This window comes from Triticum aestivum, chromosome 2B (genome assembly GCF_018294505.1).
Source record: "Triticum aestivum cultivar Chinese Spring chromosome 2B, IWGSC CS RefSeq v2.1, whole genome shotgun sequence".
Classification (NCBI taxonomy): domain Eukaryota; kingdom Viridiplantae; phylum Streptophyta; class Magnoliopsida; order Poales; family Poaceae; genus Triticum; species Triticum aestivum.
This window is the reverse complement of record NC_057798.1, coordinates 277,163,473-277,182,281: the sequence shown is the minus strand read 5'-3', so window position 1 is coordinate 277,182,281 and position 18,809 is coordinate 277,163,473.

The window sequence follows — 18,809 nt, the reverse complement described above, 5'->3', positions numbered from 1 at the left end:
GACAGTAGTCTTCTCCTCCCGACCCCCAAAGGAAAGAAAAGATATAAAACTATTTAAACGGGAAAACTCACAACAAGCAAAAGAAGAACGAGAAATCTTTTTGGTTTCTCTTTTAATTACTACTACTACAAGCATGGAAATTAAGCTAGCTAAAAAGCTACAACTAATTCTTTTGGTTTTTCTTAAGGTTCTTCAAACACACAAGAAGAAAGCAAGAAAAGGAAATAAACTAGCATGGATAGTACAATGAAAAGTATGAGCACCGACAACTAGCATGAGTGTGTGAACATAAATGTAATGTCGGTGAGAAATATGTACTCCCCCAAGCTTAGGCTTTTGGCCTAAGTTGGTCTATGGCCACTGCTAGAAGCTACTCTCTCGGGTGTGCTGAGGAGGATCCTCCGAGTGCCACTGGTTAGTGATCTCCTCCGGATCCCACTGATAAACTCTAGTGTGCATAAATTGGCTCGGGCAAAATGAGGTACGTTCCTGAAAGTATGTTAAACAAAGAGGGTGCAGGCAAGATAATAGTCTCAGAGTGAGTTTTACCAAATATCAATTATACTTAAGCATCTTCTTCTTATTTTTAACAATAAACTCATGTTCTACCATACTCTTATAATCCAGGAAAATAGTGGGTAGCAACTTTTCCTCTTTCTCATAATGCCTAATAGGTATCTCAAAATGTTCAGCAAGGTGTGAAGCAAAGATACCACCAAAGATAGGGCCCTTTGTACGGTTTATACTTACCCATTTAGCAAGAATAGCGCCTAAGATGAAAGTTGTATCACGAAACAAAGCATGGCGCAAATAATAAGATCAGGAGCACTAAGATTTCCACTGTTCCCGCGACCAATTAAGCATCTACTAGCAAATATCACAAAGTAACGTAGAACAGGAAAATGTATACTAGTAATTCTTGCATCGGAAATTTACCTTGTTTCCCCTACAACAATTCTATCAATAAACTCCTCCACATCACTACGATGTGGTTCCTCGATACTGCCCACAAAGGGTATCTTGCAGACCCGACACAAATCACGGAGTGACATCTCCTTAACCCTATCATATAAGTGAAACTCTAGCGAAGGTGGTGATTTCTTAGGATAAAAAAAATTGCATGAAAGTATTAGTGAGTAGGAGATACTGTTCGCACTGGTCGTGGAGGAAGTCGGTGAGGCCTGCATTCTCAGCCAAGTAATAAAAGTCTTCATGAATTCCGATGGCCCTTAAGAATGCATCTCAAGGCCATTCACACGACTAGACTTCCGCGGTGCGAGGAAGATTGTACTTGGGATTTTTTTCTCCTCATTCTGCTTATCCTTCGAGCTTCGGCTCGAAAATCCCCTCAACAATCTCTTCATCATTTTCTCTGAAATATTTCTGAATTTTTTAGTGACTAGAAATAAAAGTGAACCAAACTCAACAAGATTGATAGCAACTACTCCCACAATTGCCTAGAGGCTATATCATGCATTAAAACTACTCTGGACCATATAAATTTGACATGCAAGCTCAAGAACAGGGTCACAATAGCAGCAAAAATTTGCAACAAATAAAGCACTTGAACAAAAACTAATTGGACCATTGGAGGAGTCGCATACCGAAGAATAATCCCCCAAAATAGTTTTGTGAATGGAGCTTTGAGCAAGGAGATCGAAAATGGCAGTAAGATGAGCTAGAACACGGGTTTGAGCTATGGGAGGATTTTTTCTGGAGGAAGACGAAGTGAGTGGGTGCTGGAATAAGTGGATGGGGTCCACGTGGGGCCCACAAGGTAGGGGGCGCGCCCTAGGGGGTGGGTGTGCCCTATGCCCTCGTGGCCAAATGGTGGGCCCCTTGGTATGTTCTCAGTGCCAGAAATTCTTAAATAATCTACAAAAATTCATACTTCATTTTCAGGGCATTTGGAGAACTTTTATTTTCGGGGTATTTTTTATTGCATGGATAATTCAGAAAATAGACAGAAAAAATACTATTTTTGCTTTATTTCATCTAAATAATAGAAAGTAAAAGGAGGGTACAGAGAGTTGTTCTTTCTAACTTCATCCATGTCATGCTCATCAAAAGGAATCCACTAACACGGTTGATCAAGTCTTGTTAACAAACTTCTTCCGAATAACATGAAACCAGAGAATTTTCGAATAACACTAGGTTACCTCAACGGGGTTATGCATGTCCCCAACAATAAGAATATCATATTTATTTTTGACAGTAGGAAGACAAAATCCAAAACCACCAATAGTAATAGTAGAAATTTTTCCAATAGAATTGATACTGTCGACTTGAGGTTGTTTCCTCAGAAAGTGTACCATATGCTCATTACCATTAACATGAAAAGTGACATTGCCTTTGTTGCAATCAATAACAGCCCCTGCAGTATTTAGAAAAGATCTACCAAGGATGATCGACATACTGTCGTCCTCGGGAATATCAAGAATAACAAAGTCTGTTAAAATAGTAACATTCACAACCACAACAGGCACATCCTCACAAATACCGACAGGTATAGCTGTTGATTTATCGGCCATTTGCAAAGAGATTTCAGTAGGTATCAACTTATTCAAGTCAAGTCTACGATATAAAAAAATGCGGCATAACACTAACACCGGCTCCAAGATCACATAAAGTAGTTTTATCATAGTTTCTTTTAATGGAGCATGGTATAGTTGGTACTCCTGGATCTCCAAGTTTCTTTGGTATTCCACCCTTAAAAGTGTAATTAGCAAGCATGGTGGAAATTTCAGCTTCTGGTATCTTTCTTTTAATTGTAACAATATCTTTCATATACTTAGCATAAGGATTCATTTTAAGCATATCAGTCAAATGCATATGCAAGAAGATCGGTCTAATCATTTCAGCAAAGCGCTCAAAATCCTCATGATCCATTTTCTTGGATGGCTTAGGAGGAAAAGGTATGGGTTTCTGAACCCATGGTTCTCTTTCTTTACCGTGCTTCCTAGCAACGAAGTCTCTCTTATCATAATGTTGATTCTTTGATTGTGGGTTTTCAAGATCAATAGGAGGTTCAATTTCTACATCATTGTTATTGCTAGGTTGAGCATCAATATGAACATCATCATTAACATTATCACTAGGTTCATGTTCGTTACCAGATTGTGTTTCAGCATCAGAAATAGAAATATCATTGGGATTCTCAGGTGTGTCTACGACAGCTTCAATAGAAGCATGCAAAGTCCTATCATTTTTCTTTTTCCTTTTCTTAGAAGGACTAGGTGCATCAACATTAGTTCTCTGAGAATCTTGCTCAACTCTCTTAGGATGACCCTCGGGATACAAAGGTTCCTGAGTCATTCTACCATCTCTAGTCATAACTCTAACAGCATTATCATTACTTGAGTGGTAACCATGGATGCATGTTTACTAATACGTTTAAGGTCACCTTTAACTCTAGACATACGATCACTCAAGTGTTCAAGCATATAAGCATTACATTTCAATTGTCTAACATAAGCATTGAAGTTTTCCTATTTAACAATAAAAGTATCAAACTCATCCAAGCATTGGCTAGCAGACTTATAACAAGGGATATCACCTTCATCAAATCTATAGAGAGAATTTACCTTTACTACCTGTGTCGGGTTATCAAGACCATGTATTTGTTCAATAGGTGGTAAATTCTTAACATCTTTAGCTTTAATACCTTTTTCTTTCATAGATTTCTTTGCCTCTTGCATATCTTCAGGACTGAGAAATAGAATACCCCTTTTATTCGGAGTTGGCTTAGGAGTTGGTTCAAGAAGTGTCCAATCATTATCATTACTCAATATATTATTCAATAGCAATTCAGCTTGCTCAACAGTTCTTTCCCTGAAAACACAACCAGCACAACTATCCAGGTGGTCTCTGAAAGCATCGGTTAGTCCATTATAAAAGATATCAAGTATTTCAGTTTTCTTGAGAGGATGATCAGGCAAAGCATTAAGTAATTGGAGAAGCCTCCCCCAAGCTTGTGGGAGACTCTCTTCTTCAACTTGCACAAAATTATATATTTCCCTTAAGGCAGCTTGTTTCTTATGGGCGGGGAAATATTTAGGAGAGAAGTAATAAATCATATCCTGGGGACTACGCACACAACTAGGAGCAAGAGAATTAAACCATATCTTAGCATCAGCCTTTAATGAGAACGGAAATAACTTAAGGATATAGTAATAACGATTTTTTTCCTCCTGAGTAAATAGGGTGGCTATATCATTCAATTTAGTAAGATGTGCCACAACAGTTTTAGATTCATAGCCATAAAAAGGATCAGATTCAACCAAAGTAATTAACTCAGAATCGACAGAGAAATCATAATCCTTATCAGAACTACAGATAGGTGAAGTAGCAAAAGCAAGGCCATATTTCATTCTTGCATTTAGAGACTTTTCTTTCATATTAGCTAACAATTTCTTAAGATCATATCTATCTTTGCAAGCAAAAAGCTCTCTAGCAGTTTCTTCATCCATAACATAACCCTCAGGCACATCAGGAAATTCATATCTAGGGGGATATTCTTCATCATCACTTTCATCAATATTATCAGTTTCAATAATTTCATTCTCTCTAACCCTAGCAAGTTGTTCATCAAGAAATTCACCTAATGGCACAGTATTATCAAGCATAGAAGTAGTATCATCATAAGCATCATGCATAGTAGAAGTGGCATCATCAATAACATGTGACATATCAGAATCAATAGTAGGTGTAGGTGTCACAAGTTTACTCAAAACAGAAGGTGAATCAAGTGCAGAGCTAGATGGCAGTTCCTTGCCTCCCCTCGTAGTTGAGGGAAAAATCTTGGTTCTTTCATCTTTCAAGTTCCTTATAGTGATCAGCAGATATAAATCCCAAGTGACTCAAAGAATAGGGCTATGCTCCCCGGCAATGGTACCAAAGATATAAATCCCAACAGAGCCAAATAATATTCTCAAGTATTAGCAGTTGATTTGTCAATTCAACCACACCTGATAGACTTAATATCTGCAGCAAAGTATTTAGTAGCAAAGTAGTATGGAAGTAACGGTAACTGTGCAAATGTAACAGTAGCAGTTTTGTAGCGATCATAATAGTGGCAATGGTGAAGTAACTAAGCAAAGATCAATATGTGAAAAGCTCGTAGGCAATGGATAAGTGATGGATAATTATGTAGGATGTGATTCCTCATGTAACAATTATAACATAGGGTAACATAGAACTAGCTCCAGTTCATCAATGTAATGTAGGCATGTATTCTGAATATACTCATACGTGCTTATCGAAAAGAACTTGCTTGACATCTTTTGTTCTACCCTCCCGTGGCAGCGGGGTCCTATTAGAAACTAAGGGATGTTAAGGCCTCCTTTTAATAGAGTACCGGACCAAAGCATTAACACTTAGTGAATACATGAACTCCTCCAACTACGATCATCACCGGGAGTGGTCCCGATAAATATCACTTTGGTGTTGCCGGATCATAACACATAGTAGGTGACTATTGACTTGCAAGATAGGATCAAGAACTCACATATATTCATGAACATAATAGGTTTAGATCTGAAATCATGGCACTCGGGCCCTAGTGACAAGCATTAAGCATGGCAAATTCATAGCAACATCAATCTTAGAACATAATGGATACTAGGGATCGCACCCGAACAAACTAACTCGATTACATGGTAAATCTCATCCAACCCATCACCATCCAGCAAGCCTACGATGGGATTACTCACGCACGGCGGTGAGCATCATGAAATTGGTGATGGAGGATGGTTGATGATGACGATGGCGGCGGATTCCCCTCTCTGAAGCCCCGAATGGACTCCAGATTAGCCCTCCCGAGGAATAACAGGGCGTGGCGGCGGCTCCGTACCGTAAAATGCGATGAATCCTTCTCTTTGATTTTTTCTCCCCCGAAAGTGAATATATGGAGTTGGGGTTGAGGTCGGTGGAGCCTCAAGGGGCCCACAAGGTAGGGGGCGTGCCCCAAGGGGCACCCTGCACCCTGGTGGATAGGGTGTGGGCCCCCTGACGCTGATTCTTTCACCATTATTTTTTATTAATTCCAAAAAGTTGCTCCGTGGATTTTCAGGTCATTCCGAGAACTTTTATTTTTGCACAAAAATAACACGCAGTTCTGCTGCAAACAGCATCAGTCTGGGTTAGGTCCATTCAAATCATGCAAGTTAGAGTCCAAAACAAGGGCAAAAGTGTTTGGAAAAGTAGATACGTTGGAGACATATCACTTATCGTATAACCAAACCCACGGATATTTGCGGTGACATTGGAATATCTAGGTGACATTAGGGCTTTAGTTGATTTGCATCTTATGGTGTTATACTAAAGAATAGCTTTGTGGTTGTTTCGTGTCCGACAACAATTTCTATACAACAAGTAATTTTGGAGTGAACTCTACACCGCACTTGAGGGATTTGCATATGATTCAACTATGTCAACATTGTTAGGAGATCACACTAGTGAATGTACGGACCCTAGGCCTCATTTTCAAGCATTGCAGTACCATTTGTGCTCACTTTTATCACTTGCTACCTTTCTGTTTTTATTTATTCAGATTATAAAAATATATTTCTACCATCCATATTCCACTTTTATCACCATCTCTTCGTCGAACTAGTGCACCTACACAATTTGCCATTTGTATTGGGTGTGTTGGGGACACAAGAGACTTTTTATTATTTGGTTGCAGGGTTGTTTGAGAGAGACCATCTTCATCCCACGCCTCCCACGGATTGATAAATCTTAGGTCATCCACTTGAGGGAAAATTGCTACTGTCCTACAAAACTCTGCAATTGGAGGCCCAACACGTGTCTACAAGAATAAAGTTGCATAGTAGACATCAAGCTCTTTTCTGGCGCCGTTGCCAGGGAGGTGAGTGCTTGAAGGTATATCTTTAGATCTTGCAATCGAATCTTTTACTTTCTTGTTTATCACTAGTTTGGTTTATAAAAATAAAACTACAAAAAACGGAATTGAGGTTGCATCATATTATTCATCTTTATAATATCTTTCGTGAAAATGATGGAAAGGAAAATTGTGCTCAACTGTTAGAAGAAGAATGTTATAAAATGTTTGGCATAGAATCCATGAATGATGAGAATGATTGCAATGTTGCTAGTATGAATTCTTTGAATATCCATGATGTTAATGATGATTGCATTAGTCATGATAGTGATGTCTCCTATAAGAATGTCAATTTTTGCAGAGTGAATTGGGAGTGCAAATGCACACGAAAAAGGGAAGATAGATTTTGTAAGAAGCATAAATATCTAGAAACGAAAAATTTGCAAGAGAGGCTAGATAATTGTGCTGAAAGATTTAATTTTTCTCGCCATCCTTGCGAACTTTGCAATGAACATGGTTAATTAAATCTCCAATGCAAATTGTTTCATGGTCAAATCATATCCAAAAATTGTGATAACTTGATTACCCTTGAGCATCGTAAAGAACTTAGTCTTATTTTGGGGTATAAAGAAATGAAACGTATAACTAAGGGTATTCCAAAATTTAATCTTAAGATATTTCTTGATTTTGATCCATAGGAAATTTATATGTTTTGTGAGGTAATTGCATTGAGAATCCTTATATTGCCAACTATCTAAAGACAAGAAAACAAATAGAATATGAAGAGAGTAATAATGAAAGGGAAAATATTTCCCAATACCCTCCTACTGTTTATCATGATGAATCAGGTAACGAGGAGGAGCTTCCTATTCAATCAATCTCTTCAACAATAAGCTCAAAAAATTTGATTAAACCCATACGTGAGGTGGTGATGAAGAAAAGGAAAAGAAGGAGGAATATAGGTAAAAAGATAACTCTCCCAAGTAATATTGCTCCTATCACCATTGTGCCTCATGAAAGTGAATCAAATATGTTGATGGATGATGATGATATTGAGTATGATTTTGTGATGCCTACTACTTGTTGTAATGATTATGATTGGGAAGACAATGATGTCTCTTATGTCTTGAAAATATTTTTAGCACTTGCTTGGAAGAATATGATAATGATGTTTGCTATACTATTGGTGCCATTCATACTATTGATAAGAATGATTGTGATGGTATGCTAAACCACAAGCTTGTGGATGCTATGTTTGATGAGTATGAAATGTTTGAAGATTTATTTGTTGGAAATAATGCTTGTCCTAAGCTTGGGGATCCATTGATTAATGAACATGATACTTTGATTCCTTCTACTTTTGATAAGAAAATTTATTATGATGATAGCATGCCTCCTATTTATGATGATTATATTGATGAAAGTGGATTTGGAGAGGTCATGACTTTATTTAGTGATACATCCACTATTTTGGAAGAGGTTTCAATTGACTATGACGATAAAGTTGCTATCTATGATGATTATTATGATGACATGTATGCCATAAAGAGTAATAAATCTTCTATTCTTGTGCATCATGAAAAGAGTGATGTATGTGATAGTTATATTGTTGAATCCATTCATGAAGTTTCTGAAAATTATTATGAGAGAGGAACATATGCTTTTGCACATCTCAATAATATCAAGTTTCTTCTCTATGTGTTGATTGTTTTGAAGTTGTACTTGTTTTGCCTTCCTATGCTAATTGGTTCTTGTTCTCATGGATTGCTTGCTCACAAAATCCCCAAACATAGGAAGTGGGTTAGGATTAAATGTGTTTGATATATTTCTCATGATGCTCCATTTGCGTTTCAATTCTTTACTTCTATCTAAGGATCATTCAAAATTATCATGCCTAGCTAAAAGGCTCTGAAGAAAAGCGCTTGTTGGGAGACAACCCAACACCTTTACCTACTGTTTTTTTGTGTTCACATGATTAGGCTACTGTAGTAATCATGTTTTATTGATTTTGTTTCAATAAAGTGCCAAGTAAAGCCTTTGGGATAGTGTGGATGATACTTGACTTGAATCGGTGCAAAAAAAGAAAGTTTTGCGCTCAGTTCAGGAATTTTGAAAATTCACTAGAACGTGCTTTTGATCTTAATTTCTTGCAGGTGATAGATAAACAAATTCTCTAAGTTTTCCTAATTGTTTAGAACTTCTGGACTAGCAGAAGTATGGTTGGAGTACAGATTACTACAGATTGTTCTGTTTTTGACAGATTCTATTTTCAATGCATAGTTTGCTTGTTTTCTAGTTTCTATTGCTTATATTGCTCAATATAAATTGTGGAAATGATATGCTACAGTGGGCATTGTGTGGAAACAATTACGAATCTTGTCTTTGACAATACCAAAGTGAAATGGTTTGCTCTTTATCATACTAACCTATCTCACGAAGTTCCGTTAAGTTTTGTGTGATTGAAGTTTTCAAGTTTTGGGTGAGATGTCGATATGAGGAGAATAAGGAGTGGCAAGACCCTAAGCTGGGGGACAACAAAGGCACCCCAATGTAATATTCGAGGAAGATCCAAGCAACTCAGCTTGGGGATGCCCCGGAAGGCATCCCCTCTTTCGTCTCCAACATTATCGGTAACCTCACTTGGAGCTACATTTTTATTCGTCACATGATATGTGTTTTCCTTGGAGCATCATTTATTTTGTTAGGATTTGCTTGCTGTCACTTAGAATAATGTTTTGCATCTTTTATTTCAATAAAAATGTCAAGGATAGCCTTTACCATGCTTATTTTGCAAGTCTATATGTGGCTGTTTGAAAACAGAAAGTTTATTGCTATTGCAAAAATTCCAGAGAAAAGTCAGAATGTGATAAAATGGTGAAACTTGCACAATAAGCTCTGATAAAATTTCTATAGTGTGGTAAAATTTTAGAATTTTTGGAGTTATAGAAGTATGATTTTTCTTGCATTCTTTACAGACTGCACTGTTTTGCCAGATTGCTGATATCACTACTAGGGAAAAGCCTAGCAGCAGCGCGGGTTTTAGGCCTATCAGTAGCGCGGGCAGGAGCACTACTGATAAGGCGCTACAGCTAATGCTTAGCAATAGCGCGCCTAGATCCACGCTACTGCTAAATTGACTTAGTAGTAGCGCTTTGTCATAACGACGCTACTGGTAATTAGTAATAGCGCTTCCCCTTTCCCGCGCTACTACTATTATTTAGTATTTTATTTCTTTTTTATTTCATGTTGTATTCATACACCTTTACACAAGTTTTCATACAACAGGAATTTAGAGATTTTTTTTACATTGTAATGAGTTATTACATCACGGGTGAAAGAACCGTGGACTAGTTTCAAGTGGATGTCCATCCACTTGAAACTAATCCGTGGTTCTTTCACCCAATGATATAATAATATCATCATCATCATCGTATCATTAACAACTTATCATCATAATACATAGTTGTCATATAACACCTCATTATCAAGTACTCCTCATTATCAACTCTAACACATTACCACATAATAAACATATTGTACCTCATAGGACCTATTACATTCGATTAAGACCTACTACATTTTCTAAGGTAAAATAGCAAAAAACAAGATAGCCCCAGACTATCTATTATGGAGAGTGGAGATTAGCCTATCTCCAACTCTTGCCTTTCGATGAATGTTACTTCCAAGAACCTCCTTGCGAATGTCCATACATTTCTTCCATTCTTTGATGAACATGTGTTCAAGGGTTTTAGAAATCCGATATGCACAGGTGAGCTTTGTAGATTTACCTGGCAGTATGTTCAGAACTGAGAGGCGACCATGCAGAGACATCAGATGAGGCACACAATCCATCGGGAGTTTCTGTTGAAAAACATAATAATAACTTCGTAGTTAGCAATGATGTACTAGTTTTAGAAGTATGCAAAAGATGCATGGATGTCGTAATAGTAAAAAATCTTACCATGGTATCTCCAGAGAAGTTACCGTGGTTCAACACATGCACTAGTGGCACGTATTCACCATAATTTGGAGGAGTTCAATAATAGTTATTGTAATTCTCAAGAAGAGTACAAAATGTGATAATATGATTTTCCTCCTTATACATTAATTCGGTGCCATCAGTGTAGTGGGTTTTATCTACCATCTTCCGCACAGTCTTTGAAGAATCAAAATAAGCTGTCAATGGAAATAAGCTATCAACTATTTTGAAATAAACAATATAAATTAGTTAATAACTATGTTTCAGAAACTCACATAGCGGTACAATCGGAAGCGTATCAACAAGGACACAATGTCCATATTGTATTGCTCGATGTCAGGATCACCAAGATCCATGGTGAAAATCATACCCTCATAAAAACCATACATTTTGCAAAGTGCTTTGCAATTTTGGCAACCAAAATGGGTTAAGCTCTGAGCATTGCACAAATTTACTTCAAAATCCATATCATGATGGGTCCTTAGGTGTATTTTCTTTGTTTTGAAATTTTAATGGTCTTCAAAACCCATCCTCTCCAAGACATAGCGTCTTGCATGGCATGGGATAAGCTAGTCGAATTGTAAAATATGAAAATTAGACATTGAAATAGTTGAAGTCATGCTAAATTATGAAAAAAACACTTGTCGTTGTTGCGTACCGTTTCACAATCGAAGGTCTCCTCGAGCTTAATGCTGAAGCGCCGATCTTCGTCCAGCTCAACGAACCTGTCGCACATACCTTGATCATCGTGGCACCAGCTACACTCCCCCGGGAGACTGTCCTCGTCCGAGTACGACATTTCCTACGTTCATAATTCAAAGATTAAACTTGTACATATTCTAGCACAAGTCGTGCCAGAATTCACGAAAAAATCCGGCATGACCTTTGCTAAAAAGGACATATCGAGCGCCTGAAATTAGCCGGAACGGAAATTAATCAACACTCCGGCAAAACATAGGCCACTCGGAGATGTAAACTGAACATGAACGTCCACTTGGGCAACCAAATATCCTATTTGAGCAACAACACAAGATATACAAGGATATTTGGCTGGTCTCACCTCGATGTCGGAGGGGGTCGGTGACTGGGACAACGGCGGGGATGTCGGAGGGGGTCGGTGACGGGGACGACGGCTGGGATGTCGGAGGGGGTCGGTGACGGGGACGACGGTGGTCACCTGAAACCATATAAGTTATCACTAATACATCCCGAATAATTGCTTAAACTAAAAAATAACAACAAATATGACATGTTCAACTAGTTTTATTAATTCAACTAGTTATTACTAAATATAAACTTACTATAAATAGAAAAAAAACTAGTTCTTTCTAAAGATAAAGTAGTTTAACTAGTTATATTAATTATCTTACTAAAAATACATTAGTTATAATAATTCAACTAGTTCAACTAGTTTATTAATTTACTTACTAAACTAGTTCAACTACAACTACTAGTAATTAACATCTACTACTACTAAAAATCTAGTACTAACAAAGCAACATCGCTATGAACCCTAAATTAACATCTACAACTACTAAATCTAGTACTAACTAGTGGCAGGGGGTGGGGGCGACGGAGAAGTAGCTAGGGGCGGCGAGGTCGAGGGCGGTGGGAGGAGGGCTGCCGGCGGAGGAGGGAGGAGGGGCGGCCGCAGGCGGAGGGAGGAGGGCAGCGGCGGAGGAGGGAGGGGCGGCCGCAGGCGGAGGGAGGATGTGCCAGGAGGAAGGAGGAGGGACGGAAGGAGGGGAGTACCTCGGCGGCGGACGGACGAAGGCGGCGGTGGAGGCGACGCACGACGATGGTTATCGGCACGGGGGGGCGAGAGTGAGAGTGTGAGTGAGGGCCGGTCGTGCGTGTGGGGATAAGGTAGGGATAGTTGTAGCGCATTTGCCAAAACGCGCTACAGCTAATCTGAATAGCAGTAGCGCTTTGCACATAAACCGCTACTGCTAAGTGTAACTATACAAAAAATACATCAATGCAAAAATACATTGGCCATCAATGATCTTTTTGTGTACAGTCTGAATTGTCAATATGAGTCCTCTCCGGTACGAACCGGAGAGGACTCATATTGCGGCCACAAATTTTACACATAGAGTTCAGTGAAGACCAACTGGTTGTGGTAGTTTCAGAAATAACATATTTAAGGTGGTAAACACCCTGTTCACGGAGCGAGGTGGGACTAAACTTGTGGGCTGATCTTAGCAGTAGCGATTTTCCTATAAGTGCGCTGCTGCTAACTTCTATAGCAGTAGCGCTGGTCAACATAGCGCGCTACTGCTATAACTAGCGGGGGGGGGGGGCGAGGTCATGGCAATTATAGCAGTAGCGCGGTTTGTGGTGGACGCGCTACTGCTATTTTCCTGTCAGCAGCGCGTTTCGCTAACACGCGCTGCTGCTAAATAGTAGTAGCGTGGTATTTTGGGGAGCGCTGCTGGTAAGATTCTGTGTATAGGCTTTTCCCTAGTAGTGTATGGTTGCATTGTTTGCATATGTTTGCTTGTTCAATGATTCTATTTGCGGATAGGAGTACTAAATATGCATAGGCATTTAGTATGCAATGTTAAATAATAATTTTAGTGATTTTCTACAGTAGATAATGATAAGGTTTTGCATTGATTTATACTAACGTATCTCACGAGTTCTTGTTGAGTTCTGTGTGGATGAAATTTTCAAGATTTAGGGAAACTGTGATATAAAGGGAATTAAGGAGACATAAAAACTCAAGCTTGGGGATGCCCAAAGCATCCCAAGATAATATTTCAAGAAGTCTCAAGCATCTAAGCTTGGGGATGCCCTGGTAGGCATCCCACCTTTCTTCATCAACAATTATCGGTTAGTATCGGTTGAGCCTAAGTTTTTGCTTCTTCACATGATGTGTGCTATTCTTGGAATGTCATTTTGTTTTATTTTTCTTGATGTTTTAATAAAATACTTAGATCTGAAAGTTTTTTAAATAAGAGAGAGTCCTCACATAGCTACTTGTTTACTTCACCACTCGCTTGATGTTCACTTATATCTTTTTTGAGTAGTTTGTCATTTGCTCTAGTGCTTCACTTATATCTTTTTGAGCACGACGTGCTTTAATATTTTTGTAGATATTCTCTCATGATTCATGATGTCTACTACGTAACCTTCTTCTTGTAGACATTGTTGGGCCTCCAATTGCATAGGTTTGTAGGACAGTAGCAAATTTCCCTCAAGTGGATGACCTAAGGTTTATCAATTCGTGGGAGGCGTAGGATGAAGATGGTCTCTCTCAAACAACCCTGCAATCAAGTAACAAAGAGTCTCTTTTGCCCCCAACACACCCAATACAATGGTAAATTGTATAGGTGCACTAGTTCGGCGAAGAGATGGTGATACTAGTGCAATATGGATGGTAGATATAGGTTTTTGTAATCTGAAATTATAAAAACAGCAAGGTAACTAATGATAAAAGTGAGCACAAACTTTATTGCAATGCTTCGAAACAAGGCCTAGGGTTCATACTTTCACTAGTGCAAGTTCTCCCAACAATAATAACATAATCGGATCATATAACTATCCCTCAACATGCAACAAAGAGTCACTCCAAAGTCACTAATAGCGGAGAACAAACAAAGAGATTATTGTAGGGTACGAAACCACCTCAAACTTATTCTTTCCGATCAATCCATTGGGCTATTCCTATAAGTGTCACAAACATCCCTAGAGTTCATAGTAAAATAACACCTTAAGACACACATCAACCAAAACCCTAATGTCACCAAGATACTCCAATGTCACCTCAAGTATCCGTGGGTATGATTATACGATATGCATCACTTAATCTCAGATTCATCTATTCAACCAACACAAAGAACTTCAAAGAGTGCCCCAAAGTTTCTACCAGAGAGTCAAGACGAAAACGTGTGCCAACCCCTATGCATAAGTTCACAAGGTCACTGAACTCGCAAGTTGATCACCAAAACATACATCAAGTAGATCATGTGAATATCCCATTGTCACCACAGATAAGCACATGCAAGACATACATCAAGTGTTCTCAAATCCTTAAAGACTCAATCCGGTAAAATAACTTCAAAGGGAAAACTCAATCCATTACAATAGAGTAGAGGGGGAGAAACATCATAAGATCCGACTACAATAGCAAAGCTCGCGATACATCAAGATCGTGCTGAATCAAGAACACGAGAGAGAGAGAGAGAGAGAGAGAGAGAGAGAGAGAGAGAGATCAAGCACATAGCTACCGGTACATACCCTCAGTACCGAGGGTGCACTACTCCCTCCTTGTCATGGAGAGTGCCAGGATGATGAAGATGGCCACCGGTGATGGATCCCCCCTCTGGTAGGCTGCCGGAACAGGGTCCCGATTGGTTTTTGGTGGCTACAGAGGCTTGCGGCGGCGGAACTCCCGATATAGGTTATGTTCTGGAGGTTTGGGGATTTATAGGAGAAGTTAGTGTCGGGAACAAGTCAGGGGCCCCCACAAGGAGTCCACGAGGCAGGGGGCACGCCCTCCACCCTCATGGGGCCCATGGGACTCCCCTCCGGTAACTCTGCGTTCCAGTATTTTTTATATTTTCCAGAAAAAATCTCCGTTGATTTTCGGCGCATTCCGAGAACTTTTATTTCTGCACAAAAACAACATCACGGTAGTTCTGCTGAAAACAGCGTCAGTTCGGGTTAGTTCTTATCAAATCATACCAAAACTATATAAAACAATAGTAAAGATGGCATGAATACTTCATAAATTATCGATACATTGGAGACGTATCACTTCACTTAGATTATTTTGAGAGAAAGGAAATTATATATTCATGTTCTTCACTTAAATTTCTTTGAGCTATCAAAATCAACATATGAAATTAGTCCCGAGGAGATAGATATTCAAGAGGGATATAGTAAAAACTTTCACGAAGATCATTGGACAAAATATACTTGATTCTTTGTAATAGTTTTGCGATATGATGATAGTAATATGTGAGTCATGTTAATGAGTAATTATGCTTTACTAAGAATATTCATGTTAAGGTTTGCGATTCCCTATGCAAGCATGAAAGTCAATAGTTACGCAATGAAATTACATCCTACTTCTGGTGCATTATTTGGTGTTAGTTATGCTTAATGCTCATGATTTTTCGTTTCTTGGTTGTATGCTTATCAATCTTTTGCTAGCCTTCACTTGTACTAGGTAGAAATACTACTTGTGCATCCAAAACCCTTAAACCAAGTTTTGCCACATGAGTCCACTATACCTACCTATATGTGGTATTCCCGTACCATGATGCCTACTATGCAACTTTATTCTTGTAGACTCGTGTTGGGCCTCCAAGCGCTGAGTTTTGTAGGACAGTAGCAATTTTCCCTCAAGTGGATGACCTAAGGTTTATCAATCTATGGGAGGCGTAGGATAAAGATAGTCTCTCTCAAATACAAGAAATCTCTTGTGTCCCCAACACACCTAATACAATGGCAAATTGTATAGGTGCACTAGTTCGGCGAAGAGATGGTGATAAAAGTGTAGTATGTATAGTAGATATGAGTTTTTGCAGTGTGAACAAAAAAACAGCAAGGTAGCAAATAGTAAAACAGAGCACAAACGGTATTGCAATGATGGAAAATGAGGCCTAGGATGCATACTTTCACTAGTGCAATCTCTCAGCAATGCTAACATAGTTGGATCATATGATTATCCCTCAAAGTGCAATAAAGAATCACTCCCGAGTTCCTATTAGCGGAGAACAAAACATATAAATTGTTTGTAGGGTACGAAACCACCTCAAAGCTATTCTTTCCTATCAATCTATCCTAGAGTTCTTACTAAAATAACACAAAGCTATTCTTTCTGATTGATCTATCAAGAGTTCGTACTAAAATAACACCATATGACACACATCAACCAACTCTAATGTCACCTAATACTCCAATGTCACCACAAGTATCCACGAGTTAATTTACGATATGCATCAAACAACTTCACGATCATAATATTCAATCCACACAAAGAACTATAAGGAGACCCCAAAGCTTCTATCGGAGAAAAGATAATAAAAGCATGCATCAACCCCTATGCGTAGATTACCCCAATGTCACCTCGGGAATCCGCAAGTTGAGTGCCATAACATATATCAAGTGAATTAGTATGATACCCCATTGTCACCTCAAGTATTCATACCGTAAGACATACATCATGTCTTCTCAGATTTGAACATTCAATCTGATAATATAAAACTTCAAAGGGTAAAGATTCAATTCGTCTCAACAAGAGTAGCGAGGGGAGAAATATCATATGATCCATCTATGTTAACAAAGCCCGTGATACATCAAGATCGTGACATCTCAAGATCACAAGAGAGAGAGAGAGAGAGAGAAAGAGAGAGATTAAATACATACCTACCAGTACAAACCCTCAGCCCTGAGGGTGGACTACTCCCTCCTCATCGTGGTGGCTGCTGGGATGATGAAGATGACCACCGGTGATGATCTCCCCTCCAACAGGTGCTAGAACGGGCTCCCTATTATTTTTCAATGGCTACAAAGGCTTGTGGTAGCGGAACTTTTGATCTAGGTTCTTCTCGAGGGTTTTTGGAATATTTGAGAATTTATAGGGTGAAGAGGGGTGCGGGAGGCCACCAAGGTGGGCACAATCCATCGGGGGGCGCCTAGCGGCCCAGGCGCACCCTGGTGGATTGTGCCCCCTCGGGGCACCCCCCCCCCTAGGTGCTGCTCTGGCTCATTGGTAGTCTTCTGGTCCATAAAAATTCGACAAAAAGTTTTGTGGTGTTTGGACTCCGTTTGATATTGATTTCGTGCAATGTAAAAACCAAGCAAAAAATAACAACTGGCACTGGGCACTAGGTCAATAGGTTAGTCCCAAAAAATGATATAAGGTTGCTATAAAATGATTGTAAAACATCCAAGAATGATAATATAACAACATGAATACTTAATAAGTTATAGATACGTTGGAGATGTATCATGCCGTTCTAAGCAAATTTGTATGTGACATCTCTAATTTTCAAAATAATTTCCTTTTTGTGTGCTCGTACCGCTCATGAAGCGGCAGGGGGTGGCCAATATTTTCCATGATAGATGTGTTATTCTCAAGATGAGTGTTTATCCACTTGTCATTGCACGAGAGTGCGACAAAGGTATGAGGGATGCCCAGTCCTGAAATTGAAAAAGAAATTTACTTTATGTTTTCAAATAATAAATTAATTGGAAAGTGTTGGTATGGACAGTACCCGTGGATACGGCTAGCCGTGGAGTGTGAAAGTATGGTGCAAAAGGAATAAATTTTATTTTCTATTTGGGAACTTCCTATGATATATCTAGCATGGAAAGTGTTGGGAATTACTCGGTCGTTTTCGTTGACGGGAAAAGTATGCCGCCCAAAAATTTTTATCTCTCAATTTAAGATTTGAGCTCTGGCACCTCTACAAATCCATACTTCCCTCTGTGAAGGGCACTTCTATTTACTTTATGCAATTTTATGTTTATTTGAGTCTCCATCTTCTCTTATAAAGCACCAACTAAGGGGCACTATGATCGTACTTGAGCATTGGTTGTAGCTAATATGCGAGTATGTTTCATGAATGGATCAATGATTGTGCTTGACGGGTTAGGGATAACTTGCTTTAGTATTGATATTGTGAAAGACATGGTTGCTTGTTGATATGCTTGAGTATTGAAATCGTCATGTCAAAACTAGACTATTGCTTTGAATAATATAAAAGTCCATATGTCCATGCTAAAAAAGAAAAGAATATGTGATGAACGTGATAGGCAGCATTCCACATAAAAAAAATCTGTTTTTATCATTTACCTACTCGAGGACGAACAAGAATTAAGCTTAGGGATGCTGATACGTCTACAACGTATCTATAGTTTTTGATTGTTCCATGCTGTTATATTATCATTCTTGGATGTTTTACAATCATTTCATAGCAACTTTATACAATTTTTTGGGACTAACCTATTGACATAGTGCCCAGTGCCAGTTGC